The sequence below is a fragment of the Alosa pseudoharengus genome, unplaced genomic scaffold (assembly GCF_046254945.1).
Source record: "Alosa pseudoharengus isolate Yale_2024_CS ecotype anadromous, Long Island Sound unplaced genomic scaffold, YU_APseudo_1.1 YU_APseudo_1.1_scf_1, whole genome shotgun sequence".
In the NCBI taxonomy this organism is placed as follows: domain Eukaryota; kingdom Metazoa; phylum Chordata; class Actinopteri; order Clupeiformes; family Clupeidae; genus Alosa; species Alosa pseudoharengus.
This window is the reverse complement of record NW_027468564.1, coordinates 17,285,146-17,302,408: the sequence shown is the minus strand read 5'-3', so window position 1 is coordinate 17,302,408 and position 17,263 is coordinate 17,285,146. Positions and strand designations below refer to the sequence as shown.

The 17,263-nt window shown below is 41.2% G+C and overlaps 1 pseudogene; it reads left to right on the top strand.

Moving 5' to 3' along the window:
• Positions 1-17,263, top strand: part of LOC143122140 (uncharacterized) — a 78,794-nt pseudogene that overhangs the window by 37,357 nt on the left and 24,174 nt on the right.

Below are 17,263 nucleotides of genomic sequence, written 5' to 3'. Positions count from 1 at the left end.
TTCGCGGGTTCGAGTCCGGGCGTGTGCAGGGCTGAATCGCGCAGGTTCAACACAACGCAGGTTACAAATGCAATTCAGTGAGACAGTTAGAATCATATATGCCTTTCACCTTTTGTTTTTATCCAGCAGCCAGACCAGCAGATACCCTGACTCTGCTGAATTACTGAAGCTAAGCAGGCTTAGTTAGTACTTGGATAAGAAACCTCCATGGAAGAGTAGGTTCCTGCTGGAAGTGGTGTTGGTGGCTGGCCAGAAGGTCGCACTCTTCTCTGTGTCCAAAAGCCACCAAACAAATATCAATCCCAATGTCCTAATGTAGTGACATGGACACTGTACTGCAGGAGATGTTTTCCTTTGCATGAATGTTAAGTTGAGGTCCTGACTCACCATGGTTGTTAACGATCCCATGGCACTTATCGCAAAGAGTAGGTGGATCCCTGATTTGCTTTATTTATGTACACATACATAAAGACACACACACATGCACACATACACACACACACAAAGACACGTACACACACACACTACACATGCACCCACACATACAAACACACCTACATACACACACACACACACACACACACACACAAAAAAAACACACACAAAACACATATACACAAAACAACCACACACTCAATTACAAACACACAAAAAAGGAACAACGTAGGAATTGAACACAATTTGACAAGCGTGACTTATTTTTGTGGGAAAAAATGTGCTGGACTGGGCAGCGGTCATATTTTGTACCGCTCTGCGGTACATCTAGTTCTAATTTGGATCGATGACCATTCCCATCTCATGTCCCTTCATTCTAATTTGGATCGATGACCATTCCCATCTCATGCCCCATCATTCTAATTTGGATCGATGACCATTCCCATCTCATGCCCCATCATTCTAATTTGGATCGATGACCATTCCCATCTCATGTTCCATCATTCTAATTTGCATTTGAAAGTCAAGGTTTATTAACAAACAGGTGAACATGCATTTTGGTGTTTATTGGGTTTAGGAAGACTTTAAATCAATGAATCTATTTCCAATTCAGAAATGCAATAGATCTGATCAGTGATCACATCTACCCTAAAATTACCCAGCACATAAGCAATTGAGATTTGAATTTAACACCTCCTCCCTACCCCCACTCAACCTCCTCTGGGGCAATTTCACATCTCCCCACACCCACTCAACCTCCTCTGGGGCAATTTCACATCTCCCCACCCCCACTCAACCACCTCTGAGGCAATTTCACATCTTCCCCCTACCCCAACTCAACCTCCTCTGGGGCAATTTCACACCTCCTCCCTACCCCCACTCAACCTCCTCTGGGGCAATTTCACACCTCCTCCCTACCCCCACTCAACCTCCTCTGGGGCAAGTCAAGTCTTGACTGTGTCCACATGAGGAGCATCAAATGTGTAAACAGTGCTCATTCACATGGACGTTTCTCCCATAATTCTATTCTACTTGCACTCCAAAAGGTTGGTGAATTTTGAGGCCAGGAATGTAATTAGCCTTCTTCAGGCAGCAACCATTGTGTAAACCAAAACAAGGCTACAGGGTACACTGACTATCATTAGTGTGTTATCGCCACCTACTGGCAAATGCATAGAACACAACAGTCTTATGGTTTGTGTACTTGTTGCTCATTTTAGCCTGAATAAGACAAATTATATCACAACCGTGTCAAGCTACTAAGGTCTTTCTTGACATCTATCCAAACTTTAAAAAGACCTTGGCCAATTAGAGGGTTCAGCATCAACTCAAACCAAGCATTTGTTTATTTTATTTTCAGTTTAGTTTACTTAGGTTCAATTAGGTTCAAGACCCAATGTGGCCCTTGAGCCAAAAAGTGTGTCCACCTCTGCTCTCAACATACACACCTACAAAAATAGGTATGGAAGCTTTCTTGCTTAATTACCCACAACCCCCTCCTTCTCCCCCCACCTTTCATTTCACACCTCCACCTACCCTCGTTTGTGGAGTGTCTGCAAGTGCATCTGTGGCCAATCCCATTGGATGCCCTGTCATTCTAATTTACATCATAAAGATTCCTGTCACTGATTGGTTAGATTGACCCAATGGGTCAGAGAGAAAAAGCATTATATAGACACCAGAGTGGAGTCAGATTTCTAAACTCTCGTGTTTAGAGGTGGCAAGAGGATGCTCTTTACACTTGTTTGATTATTCAATTGATAGTTGACTGGATTTCTCTCATATCACAGACCTGGAGTCTGAAATGTCAGGATTTACTGAACCAACACTGGTGCCCATGCCAGTGAAGAAGATAAAAGAAGAAGAGTTTGATGATTTCCTTCAAGAATACCTGTTTGCAGTTCAGAAAGAAAAAGAAAACCCTGGACTGGATCATGACTGCAAGTCTGAAACATTCCTATCAACAACCTTAAACTGGGAAGACAAAAAGTCTCCATTGATTAAAATAAACCAGGAGGAAGACTGTAATCTCAGAGAAATTATTCAGAAAGATGAGATGAGACATGCTCAGGTTAAGGCACATCTTTGTACTGAGTGTGGAAAAGCCTTTTCTAAGATGAATCTTCTAAAGTCACACCAGAGGATCCACACAGGAGAAAAGCCATATAAGTGCTCTGACTGTGAAAAGGCCTATATTCAAATGTCTCATCTGAAGGAACACCAGAGGATCCACACAGGAGAAAAGCCTTATCAATGCCCTCTCTGTGACAAGGCCTTTAGTCGATCTTCTCATCTCCAGGAACACCAGAAGATCCACACAGGAGTAAAGCCGTATCAGTGTACTACATGTGGGAAGAGTTTCAAGACTAGTTCTCAGGTCAACACCCATCAGCGCACACATACAGGAGAAAAGCCGTATCAGTGCTCTGACTGTGGAAAGGCCTTTAGTAGAATATCTAATCTTAAGGCACACCAGAGGATCCACACAGGAGAAAAGCTGTATCAGTGCACTGACTGTGGAAAGGCCTTTAGTCAAATATCTCATCTCCAGGAACACCAGAAGATCCACACAAAGTCATATCAGTGTACTACATGTGGGAAGAGTTTCAAGAATAGTTTTCAGATCAACACCCAAACTCGCACGCATACAGGAGAAAAGCCACATCTGTGCTCTGACTGTGGAAAGGCCTTTAGTCAAAGGCTTCATCTAATGCGACACCAGAAGGTCATCACCAGAGAAAAGCCTTATCAGTGCTCTGACTGTGGAATGGCCTTCAGCCAAAGGTATCGTCTAATTGGACACCAGAAGATCCACACAAGAGTAAAGCCGATTAATGTACTACATGTGGTAAGAGTTTCAGTCGAAACTCAACTCTTAAGACCCATCAGAGAAAATACACTAGAGGTAAATATCAACAAAACTGATTTGACTGAAATGGTATTTTAATAATATTGAAGTCAATATTTACCAAAACATGTATGTGCACACAAAATGGTGAAACTGCATAAATATTTTGGAGTTTTCGGTTTGGGAAGTCTTTGAATCAACTGTTCAATCTACTTCCACATTGGAACTGTCAGAATTCAAAATGTCACATTTACTGAGATACTCATTGTTTGATCCTATTCTATTGATATTCTATTTTATCCTATTCTATTGATATTCTAGTTGATCCTATTCCTTGATGTTCATGTTGTTTACTAATGAGCTGAATGAATATGAGACCAAATCTGAATATAAAGAGAAACACCTCATGAGATCAGACATACTGTATAAAACTACAACTAAAAGTTGCGATGCAAAAACTCTTATAACTATTACTATGAGAGATGCTTTGAGATTTTAGAAATGTTATTCCATCATTGTAAATAAATGTGTAGAATATGAACAAATCAACTCTGCATGACTATGCCAATGACAAGGTATCTCATTATGGCTGATTGAACAAATTCATGTTTATTTTTTACATGGAATGGAATGTTTTTTAAAAAACAAAATAATAAACAAAACTCAGAATTATTTGGAATAAATGTCTTACTTTCTGGTGCAAATGATTAAGTCTTTGGGAAGTTGCATCAAAAATAAAGCTCATAAACATAATTTTCTTTTTACATGTGGCTTCCACTTGCTATAGACGTTTCATCATTCTTACACACACACACACACAAACACACACACACAAACATAAACACGTACACGCACACATGCACACAATTCAAGAATTTCACAGAATTATGAACAGGCAAGATGGGGGTGGGGTTGTATAAAATGTATTTTACATGTGAAATCTATGAACTGATCATGTTTTGGTACTTGTTGTCTAGCAGATACCAGTGAGAATTGAGTGTGCATGCCAGCTAGCTTAGCTGTGCTTGTGGAACGTTGGTAAACCTCACTCCCTGACACCTCAAGAGTGCTGCTGGCATGCGAGCCAGTAGCCGGGGCTATTGGCTCAATTGTTAGCTCGCTCGCCTCCCGATCCGAGGTGCTGCTGTTCGCGGGTTCGAGTCCGGGCGTGTGCAGGGCTGAATCGCGCAGGTTCAACACAACGCAGGTTACAAATGCAATTCAGTGAGACAGTTAGAATCATATATGCCTTTCACCTTTTGTTTTTATCCAGCAGCCAGACCAGCAGATACCCTGACTCTGCTGAATTACTGAAGCTAAGCAGGCTTAGTTAGTACTTGGATAAGAAACCTCCATGGAAGAGTAGGTTCCTGCTGGAAGTGGTGTTGGTGGCTGGCCAGAAGGTCGCACTCTTCTCTGTGTCCAAAAGCCACCAAACAAATATCAATCCCAATGTCCTAATGTAGTGACATGGACACTGTACTGCAGGAGATGTTTTCCTTTGCATGAATGTTAAGTTGAGGTCCTGACTCACCATGGTTGTTAACGATCCCATGGCACTTATCGCAAAGAGTAGGTGGATCCCTGATTTGCTTTATTTATGTACACATACATAAAGACACACACACATGCACACATACACACACACACAAAGACACGTACACACACACACTACACATGCACCCACACATACAAACACACCTACATACACACACACACACACACACACACACACAAAAAAAACACACACAAAACACATATACACAAAACAACCACACACTCAATTACAAACACACAAAAAAGGAACAACGTAGGAATTGAACACAATTTGACAAGCGTGACTTATTTTTGTGGGAAAAAATGTGCTGGACTGGGCAGCGGTCATATTTTGTACCGCTCTGCGGTACATCTAGTTCTAATTTGGATCGATGACCATTCCCATCTCATGTCCCTTCATTCTAATTTGGATCGATGACCATTCCCATCTCATGCCCCATCATTCTAATTTGGATCGATGACCATTCCCATCTCATGCCCCATCATTCTAATTTGGATCGATGACCATTCCCATCTCATGTTCCATCATTCTAATTTGCATTTGAAAGTCAAGGTTTATTAACAAACAGGTGAACATGCATTTTGGTGTTTATTGGGTTTAGGAAGACTTTAAATCAATGAATCTATTTCCAATTCAGAAATGCAATAGATCTGATCAGTGATCACATCTACCCTAAAATTACCCAGCACATAAGCAATTGAGATTTGAATTTAACACCTCCTCCCTACCCCCACTCAACCTCCTCTGGGGCAATTTCACATCTCCCCACACCCACTCAACCTCCTCTGGGGCAATTTCACATCTCCCCACCCCCACTCAACCACCTCTGAGGCAATTTCACATCTTCCCCCTACCCCAACTCAACCTCCTCTGGGGCAATTTCACACCTCCTCCCTACCCCCACTCAACCTCCTCTGGGGCAATTTCACACCTCCTCCCTACCCCCACTCAACCTCCTCTGGGGCAAGTCAAGTCTTGACTGTGTCCACATGAGGAGCATCAAATGTGTAAACAGTGCTCATTCACATGGACGTTTCTCCCATAATTCTATTCTACTTGCACTCCAAAAGGTTGGTGAATTTTGAGGCCAGGAATGTAATTAGCCTTCTTCAGGCAGCAACCATTGTGTAAACCAAAACAAGGCTACAGGGTACACTGACTATCATTAGTGTGTTATCGCCACCTACTGGCAAATGCATAGAACACAACAGTCTTATGGTTTGTGTACTTGTTGCTCATTTTAGCCTGAATAAGACAAATTATATCACAACCGTGTCAAGCTACTAAGGTCTTTCTTGACATCTATCCAAACTTTAAAAAGACCTTGGCCAATTAGAGGGTTCAGCATCAACTCAAACCAAGCATTTGTTTATTTTATTTTCAGTTTAGTTTACTTAGGTTCAATTAGGTTCAAGACCCAATGTGGCCCTTGAGCCAAAAAGTGTGTCCACCTCTGCTCTCAACATACACACCTACAAAAATAGGTATGGAAGCTTTCTTGCTTAATTACCCACAACCCCCTCCTTCTCCCCCCACCTTTCATTTCACACCTCCACCTACCCTCGTTTGTGGAGTGTCTGCAAGTGCATCTGTGGCCAATCCCATTGGATGCCCTGTCATTCTAATTTACATCATAAAGATTCCTGTCACTGATTGGTTAGATTGACCCAATGGGTCAGAGAGAAAAAGCATTATATAGACACCAGAGTGGAGTCAGATTTCTAAACTCTCGTGTTTAGAGGTGGCAAGAGGATGCTCTTTACACTTGTTTGATTATTCAATTGATAGTTGACTGGATTTCTCTCATATCACAGACCTGGAGTCTGAAATGTCAGGATTTACTGAACCAACACTGGTGCCCATGCCAGTGAAGAAGATAAAAGAAGAAGAGTTTGATGATTTCCTTCAAGAATACCTGTTTGCAGTTCAGAAAGAAAAAGAAAACCCTGGACTGGATCATGACTGCAAGTCTGAAACATTCCTATCAACAACCTTAAACTGGGAAGACAAAAAGTCTCCATTGATTAAAATAAACCAGGAGGAAGACTGTAATCTCAGAGAAATTATTCAGAAAGATGAGATGAGACATGCTCAGGTTAAGGCACATCTTTGTACTGAGTGTGGAAAAGCCTTTTCTAAGATGAATCTTCTAAAGTCACACCAGAGGATCCACACAGGAGAAAAGCCATATAAGTGCTCTGACTGTGAAAAGGCCTATATTCAAATGTCTCATCTGAAGGAACACCAGAGGATCCACACAGGAGAAAAGCCTTATCAATGCCCTCTCTGTGACAAGGCCTTTAGTCGATCTTCTCATCTCCAGGAACACCAGAAGATCCACACAGGAGTAAAGCCGTATCAGTGTACTACATGTGGGAAGAGTTTCAAGACTAGTTCTCAGGTCAACACCCATCAGCGCACACATACAGGAGAAAAGCCGTATCAGTGCTCTGACTGTGGAAAGGCCTTTAGTAGAATATCTAATCTTAAGGCACACCAGAGGATCCACACAGGAGAAAAGCTGTATCAGTGCACTGACTGTGGAAAGGCCTTTAGTCAAATATCTCATCTCCAGGAACACCAGAAGATCCACACAAAGTCATATCAGTGTACTACATGTGGGAAGAGTTTCAAGAATAGTTTTCAGATCAACACCCAAACTCGCACGCATACAGGAGAAAAGCCACATCTGTGCTCTGACTGTGGAAAGGCCTTTAGTCAAAGGCTTCATCTAATGCGACACCAGAAGGTCATCACCAGAGAAAAGCCTTATCAGTGCTCTGACTGTGGAATGGCCTTCAGCCAAAGGTATCGTCTAATTGGACACCAGAAGATCCACACAAGAGTAAAGCCGATTAATGTACTACATGTGGTAAGAGTTTCAGTCGAAACTCAACTCTTAAGACCCATCAGAGAAAATACACTAGAGGTAAATATCAACAAAACTGATTTGACTGAAATGGTATTTTAATAATATTGAAGTCAATATTTACCAAAACATGTATGTGCACACAAAATGGTGAAACTGCATAAATATTTTGGAGTTTTCGGTTTGGGAAGTCTTTGAATCAACTGTTCAATCTACTTCCACATTGGAACTGTCAGAATTCAAAATGTCACATTTACTGAGATACTCATTGTTTGATCCTATTCTATTGATATTCTATTTTATCCTATTCTATTGATATTCTAGTTGATCCTATTCCTTGATGTTCATGTTGTTTACTAATGAGCTGAATGAATATGAGACCAAATCTGAATATAAAGAGAAACACCTCATGAGATCAGACATACTGTATAAAACTACAACTAAAAGTTGCGATGCAAAAACTCTTATAACTATTACTATGAGAGATGCTTTGAGATTTTAGAAATGTTATTCCATCATTGTAAATAAATGTGTAGAATATGAACAAATCAACTCTGCATGACTATGCCAATGACAAGGTATCTCATTATGGCTGATTGAACAAATTCATGTTTATTTTTTACATGGAATGGAATGTTTTTTAAAAAACAAAATAATAAACAAAACTCAGAATTATTTGGAATAAATGTCTTACTTTCTGGTGCAAATGATTAAGTCTTTGGGAAGTTGCATCAAAAATAAAGCTCATAAACATAATTTTCTTTTTACATGTGGCTTCCACTTGCTATAGACGTTTCATCATTCTTACACACACACACACACACACACAAACACACACACACAAACATAAACACGTACACGCACACATGCACACAATTCAAGAATTTCACAGAATTATGAACAGGCAAGATGGGGGTGGGGTTGTATAAAATGTATTTTACATGTGAAATCTATGAACTGATCATGTTTTGGTACTTGTTGTCTAGCAGATACCAGTGAGAATTGAGTGTGCATGCCAGCTAGCTTAGCTGTGCTTGTGGAACGTTGGTAAACCTCACTCCCTGACACCTCAAGAGTGCTGCTGGCATGCGAGCCAGTAGCCGGGGCTATTGGCTCAATTGTTAGCTCGCTCGCCTCCCGATCCGAGGTGCTGCTGTTCGCGGGTTCGAGTCCAGGCGTGTGCAGGGCTGAATCGCGCAGGTTCAACACAACGCAGGTTACAAATGCAATTCAGTGAGACAGTTAGAATCATATATGCCTTTCACCTTTTGTTTTTATCCAGCAGCCAGACCAGCAGATACCCTGACTCTGCTGAATTACTGAAGCTAAGCAGGCTTAGTTAGTACTTGGATAAGAAACCTCCATGGAAGAGTAGGTTCCTGCTGGAAGTGGTGTTGGTGGCTGGCCAGAAGGTCGCACTCTTCTCTGTGTCCAAAAGCCACCAAACAAATATCAATCCCAATGTCCTAATGTAGTGACATGGACACTGTACTGCAGGAGATGTTTTCCTTTGCATGAATGTTAAGTTGAGGTCCTGACTCACCATGGTTGTTAACGATCCCATGGCACTTATCGCAAAGAGTAGGTGGATCCCTGATTTGCTTTATTTATGTACACATACATAAAGACACACACACATGCACACATACACACACACACAAAGACACGTACACACACACACTACACATGCACCCACACATACAAACACACCTACATACACACACACACACACACACACACACACAAAAAAAACACACACAAAACACATATACACAAAACAACCACACACTCAATTACAAACACACAAAAAAGGAACAACGTAGGAATTGAACACAATTTGACAAGCGTGACTTATTTTTGTGGGAAAAAATGTGCTGGACTGGGCAGCGGTCATATTTTGTACCGCTCTGCGGTACATCTAGTTCTAATTTGGATCGATGACCATTCCCATCTCATGTCCCTTCATTCTAATTTGGATCGATGACCATTCCCATCTCATGCCCCATCATTCTAATTTGGATCGATGACCATTCCCATCTCATGCCCCATCATTCTAATTTGGATCGATGACCATTCCCATCTCATGTTCCATCATTCTAATTTGCATTTGAAAGTCAAGGTTTATTAACAAACAGGTGAACATGCATTTTGGTGTTTATTGGGTTTAGGAAGACTTTAAATCAATGAATCTATTTCCAATTCAGAAATGCAATAGATCTGATCAGTGATCACATCTACCCTAAAATTACCCAGCACATAAGCAATTGAGATTTGAATTTAACACCTCCTCCCTACCCCCACTCAACCTCCTCTGGGGCAATTTCACATCTCCCCACACCCACTCAACCTCCTCTGGGGCAATTTCACATCTCCCCACCCCCACTCAACCACCTCTGAGGCAATTTCACATCTTCCCCCTACCCCAACTCAACCTCCTCTGGGGCAATTTCACACCTCCTCCCTACCCCCACTCAACCTCCTCTGGGGCAATTTCACACCTCCTCCCTACCCCCACTCAACCTCCTCTGGGGCAAGTCAAGTCTTGACTGTGTCCACATGAGGAGCATCAAATGTGTAAACAGTGCTCATTCACATGGACGTTTCTCCCATAATTCTATTCTACTTGCACTCCAAAAGGTTGGTGAATTTTGAGGCCAGGAATGTAATTAGCCTTCTTCAGGCAGCAACCATTGTGTAAACCAAAACAAGGCTACAGGGTACACTGACTATCATTAGTGTGTTATCGCCACCTACTGGCAAATGCATAGAACACAACAGTCTTATGGTTTGTGTACTTGTTGCTCATTTTAGCCTGAATAAGACAAATTATATCACAACCGTGTCAAGCTACTAAGGTCTTTCTTGACATCTATCCAAACTTTAAAAAGACCTTGGCCAATTAGAGGGTTCAGCATCAACTCAAACCAAGCATTTGTTTATTTTATTTTCAGTTTAGTTTACTTAGGTTCAATTAGGTTCAAGACCCAATGTGGCCCTTGAGCCAAAAAGTGTGTCCACCTCTGCTCTCAACATACACACCTACAAAAATAGGTATGGAAGCTTTCTTGCTTAATTACCCACAACCCCCTCCTTCTCCCCCCACCTTTCATTTCACACCTCCACCTACCCTCGTTTGTGGAGTGTCTGCAAGTGCATCTGTGGCCAATCCCATTGGATGCCCTGTCATTCTAATTTACATCATAAAGATTCCTGTCACTGATTGGTTAGATTGACCCAATGGGTCAGAGAGAAAAAGCATTATATAGACACCAGAGTGGAGTGGCAAGAGGATGCTCTTTACACTTGTTTGATTATTCAATTGATAGTTGACTGGATTTCTCTCATATCACAGACCTGGAGTCTGAAATGTCAGGATTTACTGAACCAACACTGGTGCCCATGCCAGTGAAGAAGATAAAAGAAGAAGAGTTTGATGATTTCCTTCAAGAATACCTGTTTGCAGTTCAGAAAGAAAAAGAAAACCCTGGACTGGATCATGACTGCAAGTCTGAAACATTCCTATCAACAACCTTAAACTGGGAAGACAAAAAGTCTCCATTGATTAAAATAAACCAGGAGGAAGACTGTAATCTCAGAGAAATTATTCAGAAAGATGAGATGAGACATGCTCAGGTTAAGGCACATCTTTGTACTGAGTGTGGAAAAGCCTTTTCTAAGATGAATCTTGTAAAGTCACACCAGAGGATCCACACAGGAGAAAAGCCATATAAGTGCTCTGACTGTGAAAAGGCCTATATTCAAATGTCTCATCTGAAGGAACACCAGAGGATCCACACAGGAGAAAAGCCTTATCAATGCCCTCTCTGTGACAAGGCCTTTAGTCGATCTTCTCATCTCCAGGAACACCAGAAGATCCACACAGGAGTAAAGCCGTATCAGTGTACTACATGTGGGAAGAGTTTCAAGACTAGTTCTCAGGTCAACACCCATCAGCGCACACATACAGGAGAAAAGCCGTATCAGTGCTCTGACTGTGGAAAGGCCTTTAGTAGAATATCTAATCTTAAGGCACACCAGAGGATCCACACAGGAGAAAAGCTGTATCAGTGCACTGACTGTGGAAAGGCCTTTAGTCAAATATCTCATCTCCAGGAACACCAGAAGATCCACACAAAGTCATATCAGTGTACTACATGTGGGAAGAGTTTCAAGAATAGTTTTCAGATCAACACCCAAACTCGCACGCATACAGGAGAAAAGCCACATCTGTGCTCTGACTGTGGAAAGGCCTTTAGTCAAAGGCTTCATCTAATGCGACACCAGAAGGTCATCACCAGAGAAAAGCCTTATCAGTGCTCTGACTGTGGAATGGCCTTCAGCCAAAGGTATCGTCTAATTGGACACCAGAAGATCCACACAAGAGTAAAGCCGATTAATGTACTACATGTGGTAAGAGTTTCAGTCGAAACTCAACTCTTAAGACCCATCAGAGAAAATACACTAGAGGTAAATATCAACAAAACTGATTTGACTGAAATGGTATTTTAATAATATTGAAGTCAATATTGACCAAAACATGTATGTGCACACAAAATGGTGAAACTGCATAAATATTTTGGAGTTTTCGGTTTGGGAAGTCTTTGAATCAACTGTTCAATCTACTTCCACATTGGAACTGTCAGAATTCAAAATGTCACATTTACTGAGATACTCATTGTTTGATCCTATTCTATTGATATTCTATTTTATCCTATTCTATTGATATTCTAGTTGATCCTATTCCTTGATGTTCATGTTGTTTACTAATGAGCTGAATGAATATGAGACCAAATCTGAATATAAAGAGAAACACCTCATGAGATCAGACATACTGTATAAAACTACAACTAAAAGTTGCGATGCAAAAACTCTTATAACTATTACTATGAGAGATGCTTTGAGATTTTAGAAATGTTATTCCATCATTGTAAATAAGTGTGTAGAATATGTACAAATCAACTCTGTATGACTATGCCAATGACAAGGTATCTCGTAATGGCTGAACAAATTCATGTTTATTTTGTACATGGAATGGAATGTTTTTTAAAAAACAAAATAATAAACAAAACTCAGAATTGCTTGGAATAAATGTCGTACTTTCTGCTGCAAATGATTAAGTGTTTTGGGAAGTTGCAACAAAAATAAAGGTCATAAACATAATTTTCTTTTGGCTTGTGGCCTTCACTTGCTATAGACGTTTCATCATTTTTACTCGATGGCATTGTGTTCAAAAGTTCATATTACGCTATATTTGACCAACGGTGAAACTTAACTGAATTTATTTGTTTGCAATATTTGCTATTTAGTCGTTTAGTAATAGTATGACTGATGTAATGAATGTTATTACTGATTCTGTGGGTCACTTTTGATAAAAGCGCCTGTGGAGTCTGAAATGTCAGCATTCACTAAACATACACTGCTCCTCATGCCAGTGAAGGAGAAAATCAAACTTTCTCTCTCTCTCTCTCTCTCTCACACACACACACACACACACACACACACACTAACACCAATCTAGGGTAAGTAGGAGCTCCTATGTGAAGCCAGATGTATGTAATTCAGGACAGGTGCGCGTTCTCGTTTCTCCTTCAAAGAACCCACGGTTGAATTTCAAAAGATGCAGAAAATAGCGTCATTCACACAAAGTGAAAACCATGGTTTGTGGAGGAGACGAAGATGAGCAGCCCTGGCCGTATTTACAATCAGTGTTTGCTGACTCATGTTGGAGTGATGGGCTCTTATACCAAATGAAGTGCCTTTTGTGTTTAGCTAAAGACATTAAAATGTCCGCTCTTCCAACCTCGAGAAGATTGTCAGTTTCAAACAACAACTGGGCTGCTGTCATGGGTTAAGGTGCAAAAGGGAAAGGAGGTCAGGTGAGGAGAAATGAAGGACAGGATGAAGCAAGGGTTCGGGTGACCCGCACATTTGGATGAAACGGGTGAAAAATATTCTACTGTGTCGGATGCGGGTCGGGTCGGACACGGGGGTGACACGGGTCGGAATTGGCCTTTCATAAACATCACGTGCATATGTAACAATATTTTCTACAGTAACACATCCTAAATAATATGCCTGCAATTCAAGTTGATAAAAGCATTTGAAATGCACGTTTCGTACGTGCCTTCCCAAAACAGGCGCCTATACTTTCACTTTTAAAAATCACATGGGTGATATCTGCCTGCAGTCTTTCAGAACAAAGTGGCTGCACATTGATTAAAAAACGCCTAAAGATGACTCTTTTGACATGTTGTCATGGTGGAGAGAGCATGCTCGTTTAATTCCCAATATTGCCTAGATTGTGAGATCTATTGACATCCCTGCAAACGAGCGAGATTTATCCTATGCGTGGGAAAAGGTAGACCACATTTTTCCCATTCAATCTTGCACTCAAATAAACGGGATAGTGTCCCGGTCCGTGTACCTTCTGTTCATTTGATTTTCAAATTAGAAACGAAAATTGAAAATCGAAAAACGACCTTATATCTGTATTTTTCAAAAACAAAATAGGAAATTCCCTCGTGTTTTTGTTTTGGATATTAAACTTTGTATCCCCACGACCGAAATCCAAAATATGCACAACAATAATGTGAAATCGGCACTTTCCTCAATTTTTTATTTGGCCTATCCCCGCTAGGCTGTCCTACATTGAAACCTATGACGTTGTAATTAGAGACATGTTTGTAAACAAGCTAACTTACGCAGAAATGTCAGCTACGTTGTATCAGCTAGGAGCAAGGGGAGTGGAAGCCGTTGAACGCAGAGCTGGAAAAAATCTGACAACAATTCACTGCATGAGGCACGGAAATAATGCATTTGGGCTCCTCTGTTGTTCTGTATGCGCGACTAGCCTATCGTTGGCTGTATTATGTTGGTAAAGGAGAATAGTAATGGAGAAAGAATCGAGAATGAGATGTCCTTGCATTGGGAGGAGGGGGGGGGTGCACGTGATAAGGCCTAAGGAAGCATATAGTAGCCAGCTGACCAAGGACGTAGGCTATTTGGTGATGGTTATGATAATGGTATTTCGCAGATGCTTCTGTTCAAAATGACATAGGCCTACAACTAATTTATATTTATATTCATATTGTAACAACTGAGGCAACAAGGTTAAAATCAGTAGCCTACATTTATTGGGTCAAGAGCGGGGAACACAGACAGGTCAAAACATCATAGAACACACAAGGCTAGTCACTAACACATGCACAATACACGAACGGGTAGTCACACACAACACACATGAATAAACACATGAGGTACAACCATAGACTGTATATATATATATATATATATATATATATACATATATATATATATACAGTCTATGGGTACAACAAAGGGAAGACTACACATGCTAACACACCACAAGGTAAATGCAAATACAATAGGCCTACTAAAACCGATATATCACATTCCAACATGCACATATGCATGTGCACGAGTCAAACGCACCGACGTTAGATTTTTTTTTTGCAGTTTAAACTGTTAAGCTAAGCCTATACCTACATAGGCAAATAAATGCATGATGTCGATTGTCTTTTCAGTGCCATTTCCCCTCTTTCTTCGAAGGGTGCACGCAACCTTAATCCCATCCCAGCACACCTGGGACATAAATTAGGCCTACATATCGATCAAAATGAGAAGCTTGGAATGTTCTGGCGATTTTTTTTCTATGTGCAGATCACTGTCCTTCAACATCACCATCTTGCTCCCTTTGATGAACATATAGGCTAGCAATTATCCATTCGGGCAGTGGCAAAAAAATGCTGTCAGCATGCAGTAGTGAATGTGGAGTTCCTGTTTTCATTTTTAACTTGAATAATGACTAATTGAAATTACAATATTGAAATTCAAACCCTCATTGTATATTTGATTATTTTTTTCACAAAATGCTTCAATATTTGTGTTTTATTTTTCTCTGGGAAGTACTGTTTTAGGTAAAGGTCTTCAAATCCGTTTTTTGATCACTGTTTCAACCTTGAAAATCAAATGAACAGAAGGTACACGGACCTGTCACACGTCTTATGGCTATTTCCATAAAGTTTCACAGGCTAATGCATAATCCGGTGTAGGATATGACCGAATCATTCCTTCATTTAATGTAGGCTAGCCTACTACTGCTGTTAATAAGTTGTGTGTGCAAAGCCGTGTTTAAATTCTAAATTAGGCATTTGCGTGGCGATAGCCTTGTAGACATATCTGCTTGAAAAGTGTTAAAATGTTATCACTCGGGTGTTGAAAAGTAGCCAGGCTACCACAATACATCATGTAGGATATGCCTGTCAACTTCAGCTGAAGTTGGATCTGCAAGGTTAAGGTTGTGTAATTAGTTCCTTAAACGTGTCTGTTTAACTCGGGTACGGGTCGGGTGTCAGTTTTATTTAATGCAGGTCGGGTCGGGTACGGATTTTAACTAGCTCTGGTGTCAGAAAACGGGTCGGATGCGGTTTTAAACATGACGGGTACGGGTGGTTGCGGATTTAAAAAATTGGACCCGTGCAGGACTCTGACACACAAACATAAACACGTACACGCACACACACACACACATACACACACACACACACACACACACACAAACACACACACACAAACATAACCACTTACACACAGACATGCACACAATTCAAGAATTTCTCAGAATTATGAACAGGCAAGATGGGGGTGGGGTTGTATAAAATGTATTTTACATGTGAAATCTATGAACTAATCATGTTTTGGTACGTGTTGTCTACAGATACCAGTGAGAATTGAGTGTGCATACAGTAATGCAATTCAGTGAGACAGTTAGAATCGTAGGCCTATATGCCTTTCACCTTTTGTTTTTATCCAGCAGCCAGACCATAAGATACCCTGACTTTGCTGAATTACTGAAGCTAAGCAGGCTTAGTTAGTACTTGGATAAGAAACCTCCTTGGAAGAGTAGGTTCCTGCTGGAAGTGGTGTTGGTGGCTGGCCAGAAGGTGGCACTCTTCTCTGTGGCCAAAAGCCACCCAACAAATATCAATCCCAATGTCCTATTGCAGTGACAGGGACACTGTACTGCAGGAGATGCAATTGAGATTTCAATTTCACACCTCCTCCCTACCCCACTCAACCTCCTCTGGGGCAATTTCACACCTCCTCCCTACCCCACTCAACCTCCTCTGGGGCAATTTCACACCTCCTCCCTATCCCCACTCAACCTCCTCTGGGGAGTTTTCACACCTCCTCCCTACCCCCACTCAACCTCCTCTGGGGCAATTTCACACCTCCTCCCTACCCCCACTCAACCTCCTCTGGGGCAAGTTAAGTCTTGACTGTGTCCACATGAGGACCATCAAATGTGGAAACAGTGCTCATTCACATGGACGTTTCTCCCATAATTCTATTCTACTTGCACTCCAAAAGGTTGGTGCATTTTGAGCCCAGGAATCTAATTAGCCTTCTTCCGGCACCCGACATTGTGTAAACCAAAACAAGGCTACAGGGTACACTGACTAGCATTAGTGTGTTATCGCCACCTACTGGCAAATGCATAGAACACAACATGCAAGTGCATCTGTGGCCAATC